We start from the raw sequence: 9,806 nt of genomic DNA on the forward strand, positions 1-9,806 counted from the left end.
AAAAAGAGAGCAATTCATGTGAATTAACGGCGTGACATAGGTCTACAACAAGCTTTTCTTAGTCACGAAGAACTAGATTAATTGTGTTTACCAACTCAACAGCAAGTGGAGTCGGTTCCAATTGTTTGAAGCCCATATATATAAATGGATGGGAGTTTGACAATGACAACACCCTTAACCCTGAGGACTTCACCTAATGCAAGCATGTTCTAACCCTGCTTCCTCATAAATGGATGTATCTGTATTAATATCAAAGAAATTATGATTACCAAATTGTCATAGCCACGTACATTTCACCATATTTGCCTCCATTTAGGAAAAGACAAACAGGCCCCAGATTGTTCGCTGCTGACTCATCCAAAATAATTCAAGAAATCAAATTTCATTGGCAATGCTTAATAACCAGCCAAGATTTTTAAATTTCATCAGTTCATATTAGCAAAAAACAAGTCAATATTCTTCGAACAGAAAAAATATATAATAGAGGGCAAGTCAATCATTACAAATTAATCAAGTAATTATGTTTTGTCCTCCGAATATCAAGATTTAAGCACAGCTGTCATCCAATGTTTAATACATAAAGAAATGTCCTGCTACTTGCACAAATTAAGTTCAACAGTAAACTTTTTCCGATAAAGCCTCGTAGTGAACGACATGAAATAAAATTAATGATATCATTATTGAAAATTTAAAATACAGTGAATCTCATATTAGATAAAAATATTTAATTATTAATTAATAAAATAAATTTTTATATTAATTTTATTCATATTTTAAATAATTATATTTAAACGTAAATAATTATTATATGATAAATTATTATAATTATTTGAATATAAATAAATTATTATTCATAGGTTATACATATATAAAATATCATAGTTATTTGAATATAAGTTTATATATGTTCATTTATTATAAATAGTTCTTTTAGTATAATTATTTTCATAATTTCTACTTAAAGAATTTTAAAATTTTATTGTATTTTAAAGACATAATTACTTTTAAGAATTTATTTTTTACACCTCAAAATCAAAATTTTTTTATTATTTTTATTTTATTATTCATTTTTTCTAACATTTTAAAAGTAATTATGAAATTTATATTTTGCATAAAGAAGATACAAGGAAAAGAAATTGACAAAATTGACAAAATCGACTTTTGAAACAAGTATGAAAAGTTTTAATTATCAAAATAGTTTCTTGATGAAATAAATACTAAATACAATATAAGTTTCTTGTTATTATCTTTCTAGTTTTTATATTTTACTAAAAAAATTAATAATTCATAATTCATAAGACATCTTAAGTCTCGTTGAATTTTACTTTTTTTATTGATTATTCTTTTAATCTTTTTATTATTGATTAAATTATGTAATTTATGATTAATAAATTTATGGTACGTTATATGTGAATTTTCTTGATCATGGCATTGAATGGGCATGAGTATAAAATAGACATGGAGTACTTGCTAGCTTTGGTTATGAATCTTTTATAGCCTTATTATATTTTTGTAAGACCATGATTATCAAATTAAAATGATAAAATTCTCGAAAATTATTTTAAGATGTAAAAGAAATTATAAATTTATAAATCTTTTTTAAAAAAGAAGCAAATATATATGTTCCAAGAAATAAACATATTATCTAAGATAACTTCAATTCAATTGGAAAAGTTATATAATTCTTTGTAACTAGTTAAAATGTTTTCTATTTGTTGGATGAAAAATTTTCATGTATTTTATAATTTGGATACAAAATTTATAGTATTATGTGGTTATACATGAAATTTTGATTGTTTTTAGTGACATGAACCATGGTGCATATGGCTTTAGTGTCCATAATCAAATAATTTTTATGTATCCAAGAGTTGGAATGAAAATTTCAAAAAGAGATTATAGAAAGCATGAGTTTATCAATTTTGAGAGTGATTATATTTGATATCATACTTATTTATATATACTTTTATATTGAGTTGAAATAAAAGCTTTGAAATTTTTATGAAAAGAAAATATTAAGATATAAAATATATACTAGTTATCTTTCATTAACGGTGAATTTGAAGGCCTTCCATTTGAAAAAAAGAAAACCACTAACTAGAAAAAATATATATGAAATGGCAACTTTATTAAATATATATGATATCTTGATAATTAAATGAGATATTATTTAATAAAAGAACGCATATTTCAAATGATGGAGGTGATAAGAATCAAAAGAAATAAAATTGTCACCATAATGTTGTAAGATTTTAGTATAATTTTATGAGTAAATTATACAAGCTAATAAGTTTAGTACAACTTATTGAAGTAAAATCATTAAACAAAGGTCCTTATATATCTTAAAATGATTAAAATGATTTGGTCTATCCATTTAGTTTATCCAATATACTCAAAGAATAATTATATTAAAACTATATAAAAAAATAAAAATAGAATAGTTGAAATTTATAAGTATAGAGTTATGGCTATGAGCAATACTATATATTTCTTAAAATGATAAGCATGAGGCAATAATGTCTAGAGCATATAAATGATATGCAAAATAAAAAGTTTGGGCATATTAATCTAAAATAATTATATTAAAAATTCAATCTTAAGTAAGAGTAATTATCATAAAAAAATAAATTTCAAGATATTTGATTAATAGTATTATAAGTAGAATGGATTTAAACCCTTACTATTAGACACCAATAAAGGAAACCCAACTTTAAATTAGTAATATCTAATTACAAAGTTTAATAGGTAAAAATAAGCTATTGTTTTGTATTTGTTAAACACTAGTAAAATCTATTCAAATTTTAAAAACTAGATTGATTCATTGTGTGGGAAGGATGAAGTTTTATATTCTTAATGAAGTTTATTATTTAAATGTCTAAAGCAATAAAGATATAATAAAAATTCTACCTATCTAAACATTGAAGTGTGCCACTTCAATAAGAAGAATTGATGTCTCTCTTGTAAATATTTATGAATATGATAAACACGTCGCTAAAATAATGCTAAAGTAGTTATAAACTTTTGACAGAAGAATAAATAGGTATTTTGTTTGTTATATCTTTAATTTTAATACTATGAGTTGAGGTTTTAATCTGCAGATACCATCAACTTCGTTAGAATTCTAAAATATATATATTAATTGAAGGTTTAAATCAAGAGATATTTTTTTGTATTCATAATATTTATTTGTGTGAAAGGTTAAAGATTAAGTACCAACATTCCAAACTAGTGAAAAATTATTGATAGTTTAGAATATAATACATCTCACGTTGGATGTAAAGATTTAATTATTAATGAATAAAATTAATTTTTATATTAATTTTATTTATATTTTAAATAATTATGTTTGAGTAAAAACATTTATTATATGACAAATAGTCATAACTATTTTAATATAAATATATTATTATTCATAAAGGTCATAAATATATAAAAAAAATCATAACTATTTTAAGTATAAATTTATATCTGTTTGAAGAGTTTTGAGGTTTTGTTATATCTTAAAAATTTAATTGTCTTTAAAAAAATATTTTTCACATTTCAAAGTTAAAATTTTTTTAATTATTTTTTTCCTTATTTATTTTTTTTAACAATCACTAGAAGGTATGAGCATAAAGTGAGGAAAGATGTTACAAATTGCAAAAAGATAAACGGATAAGCAAAAAGATATAGAACAAGGAAGCAAAGACGAAGAAGAGTCTTCCTCATGGTTCACAGATTGAGATTTAAGGATAGTGAAAGACATCATAATCACAGCCTTATACATTGATTATGACCTGTTGCAATGGACAATCGTTAACGCTGCGGCTTGTCTTGTTTGGTTTTACTGGCTTTACAGCATGCAGCTTCTCTTGCTGATTCTATTGCTTGAGGGCCTTGAATTTAGCCATTAATTCAAGTCAGGGAGCTTCGGGTGCACATGCCAATAAGATGATAAAGTACTAAATCTAATGCCTTTGGAGCTCTGAAACTGCTTATAAGAATCTGATTGCAAACTTTAGTCAGTGGCTGTTATCTTTACCCTTTCTGGAGAAATTGTTATGCTCCTTGGATAAAGATTGATGTGGAACTATATTGGTCTCTTTACAAGGACTAGAACTAGATCCACACGAGCAAGAACCACAGGAAGAGGCACAGCAACATGGAAATTCTGATACTTGTGTTTCTCCCAATTTCCTTCAATTTTTAATCAAAATGTCATTCTGAAATTCCCCAACACTGTGTTTAGTAGGCTTCTTGTAGTTTATTTTCCTCCACGCTCTGTCAATGCTTCTTGTTTAAAACCGTGCGCCAGAGATAAGGCCATAAATGGATCTTTGGAAGTGAACTTTCTTGAATACCTATCCTGGGGACAAGTCCCATGGTATATGTGTTTTTGATATGGTGACAAGTTACCTCACCTACCATAGTGGAGCTCATAATTAATGTCGTTTAGGCATGAATGTGGTAATAGACAAGAATGGCACAGTTGGCCTTCCTTTAAAATTCCTGTCAAGTTAAGATGTTTGAGGTTCTCCTATTGAAAGAGTCCACCAAGCATGTTCTCTGATTCATAATCCAGCTTTACCAGTGTAATGATCATTATAACAACGAGATGAAACCAATAAGCTTGCTCCACTAAATCCATAATTGTTTCTTCCTGATAACAGAGTTGCAACTATGAAAAATGAAACAACCCAGGCAAAGAGTGATCCAGTGAAACCCAAACCCAAAAAGAAAGAATGTTTTGAGTTAATGGACTGGAATTCAGGAATTGAAGAATGGTGGGAAGCTGGGCTGGGATGGTTGTGGACAATGATTTAGTGGGTTGTTTTGCTGTAGGCAGAGCCCAAAGCCCAGTTTTATAATTTCAAGTTCCAGTTGTCGTAACTCTGAGATGAGTTCTAACTAAGGCCACGGCAGCGTCAGCCCAATTAAAGTCGTCCTTTATCTGATAACTATGAATATCACTCACAATAATTCGGCAATGGAAAAGGAAAATTTTCTATTTTATTAAAAACAAAGAGAAGAAAAAGAAAATTTCTAGCAACTTGATAATTTTATTTTATTTTTTAAATAGTAATTAGTAATAATAAATCTGCATAGTGACACACAAATAAGTACAACTAATTGATGATAAGCTTTCCTCTCGTTGATTAGAATTTTTGCCAATACTTTCTGTCGGTCGTTTCAAGCTCTCTCTCCTATTTTATTATCCAACTAGCTTTTTTTAATCCGCACAGTGTTTGGGATTTTTATTAAATTTTTCATAATTTTAAATTTATTTTTTAGTTATTTATCTAGTATATAAGCATATATTTATAAATGCTAAGTTATAATTAAATGATAATTTATACATAATATATTATAAATGATATTGTTCATAAAAGAGAAGTCTAAACTTTTGTAAATTTTTAAAAATTATAAAAATCTTTTTTTTCATTAAAAATTTTTTCTTCAATTTATTTACTAAATACTAAAAATTTTGCTACCGTTTTTTTCTTGTTTGATAAAAACATCATGAATCAATATTTAAATAGTTAATGTTGATAATTTTTTTTATCATAACATTGATTGGGTGGTGTGTGTGTGTGTGTGTATATATATATATATATATATATATATATATATATATATATTTGATTGAGCAACAAATCACAATTAATAATTTTTTTATAATCATTTGCTTTTTATTAGTTTTTATTTTTGACATACTTAAAGTAATTATTACACAAATATATTAGGCTAACAATTATTTCTATATATGTCAACAAAATAAAGTTATTTTTTAGATAAAAGGGAAATAATGATTCTTTATGTAATGGTTAAAAACTTTTTTTTGCAATATTTTTTTATTTTTAATTATTTTTAACATAATTGATAGCATTTTTTGTAAGTTAGATATGGGAGTAATCATCATTCTTCTCATATCATCCATTTTAGACAAAGAAATTCAATAATAAAAAATATAGCAAAACGAAATAGGGAATATAACTTTATATATTAATTTGTCAAGATTAAATATATACAATAATAAAAGCAAATATGTTCATAAATTAACAAATGATAAAAACATTGAAGAAATTAATAAAAGAAAAAAATATATAATACAAAAAGTTAATTATAATCAATCTAAGCAAGATTAAAAAAAGTTATAGATTAAAGAGAAACAAACAAATTAACCAAATATATAATATAAAAATATTTGAATTAGAACATAAATAAAATATTATATTTCTTTTCAAAGCAAAAACATATTTTTATCTAACTTTTTTATTAACATTCAAATGTCTCATATTTTCATATAAAGATGTATGTAAGTTTTTATTGCTTTGAAAATATATGTTTTCTAGTCAATAATTTATAAACTTATTGAAAAGTATTCAATTTAAATAATCTATTAAATAATTTTTAATTTTTTATAGATTTTAATTTGAATTTAAATAATTATTTAAAAATATTAAATTTAAATAATTTATTAAATAAATTATTTGATAAAAAATAAAATTTTATTAAGTATATATATTTGAAACCGCCATTAAATTTTAAAAAACTATAAATTATGATTTAATATATTTGAATTCAAATCTTATGTAAAAATTTTAATTTTAGATAGATATTGATTTCAATTTAAATAATTATCTAAAATATTCAATTTAAATAATTTATTCAAAAATTTTATTTAATAAATAAAATAATATAAATATTATCCTATGTGTCATTAAAAGAGATTATCCATCTAAGTATCTACATAAATAATTTTGATCATGTAATTTTGTATGTTATAATATAATATATATATATATATATTATTAGATAAGCTGATAGAAGTGTTCTTTTATTCATCAACTGCACTATATTACCATAGTAATGCAAATACTATTGTTTCGCGTAAACAAACCTTGTTTTACTAAAATTTGACTAAAAAGTTGATATAAACATGTATCTTCGTCTTTATATAATTCATTTCATTTCAAAAGTTATTTCGTGTAAATAAATTTGATTGAATCAATTCAAAAAGATTATATATTAAATAAAATCTAATAATTTTTTATTTTTTAATAAAAAAATTATTGGTAAATAATATTATAAATTACCGCTTATAAATAAATTAAGATTCAAATTATTACATCTACTAGTGCTTATGATTAGTTTTACTCTGTGTACATTATTTAATAAAAATTAAATATTCAAGTTAAAAAAAAATTCCTCAATACCCGTATTGTGTACAATCTTAATTTTCAGAACTATTTCCAATCAAAGATACCTATTTTCGGTAGTACAGATGAGATAGATAAAAATGATTACGCACAATGATTGAATTTCTAATGGTCATAGCAATGAACCATTGGGATTACCAAAAATATACGATAAGTTCAAATTTATACAACAATAAAAGTCCTTACGAACTAGCTTCGTTCTCCTGTAGTTTGTTTTCTTTGTCAACTATGGATTTTGCATGTGCATTAGCCTATTGCCGATTGAAATGTCTAACGCAAATTCGTTATAAAAGCAATTAATGCAATGTTCATCATAACAGTGCCAATATCCAAACTATGTTTTTCACCATTCCCACTTCCATTACCTCGTCATTCCTTCCAAAAACATCCCAACTTCCCATAGCTAGAAAGCAAAAGCCTAACTTCAATGTCCCCAAAGTAGTACCATGCAAAGCCACAAATGGTGACCAAAATCCTAATCCCAGCTCCAAAAAAAGTAGTGAAATATCTTTTCTTAATAAATTTTATTGAAGAGTTGTTTTCATTGGCCTAGGAGGTCTTAATGGTGCAGCTAGCTTTAGCCATGACCCATTTGCACTAGCAGACCCAATATCTGCCCCAGAGTTGGAAAAATGTGGCCATGCTGATTTACCTGAAGGTGCGGAACCTACCAGTTGTTGCCCACCACTATCAAGAGAGATCATAGACTTTAAACCAGGCCTGCTGCACATTTAGTTGATGGTGCCTACATAGCCAAGTATTCCAGGGCCATTGAGCTTATGAAAGCTCTTCCTGCCGATGATCCACGTAATTTCATGCAACAAGCAAATTTTCACTGTGCCTACTGTGATGGGACTTATGATCAAGTTGGATTTCCTGATCTTGTCTTTAAGTTCATAATTCCTGGCTCTTCTTCCCATTCCATAGATATTATCTCTATTTTTTCGAGAAAATTTTGGGTAAGTTGATTGATGATCCAACTTTTGCTTTGCCATTTTGGAATTGGGATTCTCCTGCTGGCATGCAAATGCCTGCCATGTATGCAAACACTAAATCTCCTCTTTAATGGGCTCCGAAACGAAGGTCACTACGCACCTAGACTTCTTGATCTTGATTATAATGGTGCCGATGAAACTACAGCAAACAGAGATCAATTGACAAGCAATCTTAGAATCATGTATAGACAGGTGGTATCTAATGGCAAAACCTCTAGGCTCTTCTTTGGGAGGTCCCTTCCGCTCAGGTGATGAACCCTACCAAGGGTTCGGTTCGATTGAGAACGTTCCTCATGGACCAGTTAATGTATGGTGTGGCGATGACGCACAACCAAATAGAGAAGACATAGGAACTTTTTTCTCTGCAGCTAGAGACCCCGTTTTCTTCGCTCATCACCCTAAGATAGATCGAACGTGGAGCGTGTCGAAGACGCGAGGTATGAAGCGAAAGGATTTCACTGACCCTCATTGGCTTAATTCTTCATTCCTTTTCTATGATGAGAATGCAAATCTTGTTCGCGTTAAAGTTCGTGATTGCCTTGGCAATCGAAGTTTGGGATATGTTTATCAAGATGTTGATATTCCATGGCTAAATTCAAAGTCAACTCCACGAAAGCTAACCAAGAAAGTGTAATTAAAAGATGGTTCAGGGATTGCAATTGCGGCCGAATTGAATAAGAAAAAGTTTATATCTAGCAATCAATTCCCAATAGTTTTAGACAAAATCCTGAGTGTTAACGTTCCAAGGCCAAAGAAATCAAGGAGTAAAAAGGAAAAAGAAGACGAAGAGGAAATATTGGTAACAGACCGAATTGAGTTAGAGGGAGATTTATTCACGAAATTTGATGTATATGTCAATGACGAGGATGATTTGACAATTGGACCAGACAACACCGAGTTTGCTGGGAGCTTTGTCAATGTGCCACACAAACACAAGGGTGGGAAAAAAAAATGAAGACGTGCTTGAGGTTGGGGCTAACCGATTTGTTGGAAGATTTGGGAGCTGAGGATGATGACAGTGTCATAGTAACTTTGGTGCCAAAATATGGAAAGGGTAATGCCAAGATTGGTGGTATCAAGGTTGAGTTTGATTGATCACTTAAATATATATTGATCGTGCTTCTTGGTTTGGGAAATCTTTGTTATTTGTAGTGAAAAATGTTGGTTTTTTCTTTTCCTTTGAGTTGTTCCTATTGTTCTATATAAATGTAGAACTCGCTGAGCTATTTTTTTTTTCATCTGCTGTATTACTAAATTAAGACGGGAATGTTATTATTGATCATATTTTTTTTTGCAAGATATTAACAAACTGAGATGCTACTAACACTTTAAGGAAGGCATAGGATACAAGTGTTTGCTCATTTTTTATTGCAACTATACGCAAAAGAAAAATTGTCCAACTTTTCTTTTCTTATGATTTATCCCTCATTTTTTCAAAGTAAAGGAAAATTATAACTCAGCTTATATATTTTTAGAAAAGGTCTAACACCATAGTAAAAAAGAGGCATTAATTAACCTTAAAATCAATCAATAAGTAATAAGCAAATAGATTGAGATTATGAGAAATTGAGAATTTTTTATATATATATTTTAAGTTGTCAAGAATTAAATCATG

The 9,806-nt window shown here is 27.3% G+C and overlaps 1 pseudogene; it reads left to right on the forward strand.

The window, feature by feature from the left end:
• Nucleotides 1-7,623: 7,623 nt before the first annotated feature.
• Nucleotides 7,624-9,538, forward strand: LOC111278202 (polyphenol oxidase, chloroplastic-like; annotated as a pseudogene).
• The last annotated feature ends 268 nt before the right edge of the window (nt 9,539-9,806 follow it).

Source organism: Durio zibethinus, chromosome 26, assembly GCF_047325235.1.
Source record: "Durio zibethinus cultivar Kanyao isolate XHJ-2024 chromosome 26, ASM4732523v1, whole genome shotgun sequence".
Taxonomy (NCBI): Eukaryota; Viridiplantae; Streptophyta; class Magnoliopsida; order Malvales; family Malvaceae; genus Durio; species Durio zibethinus.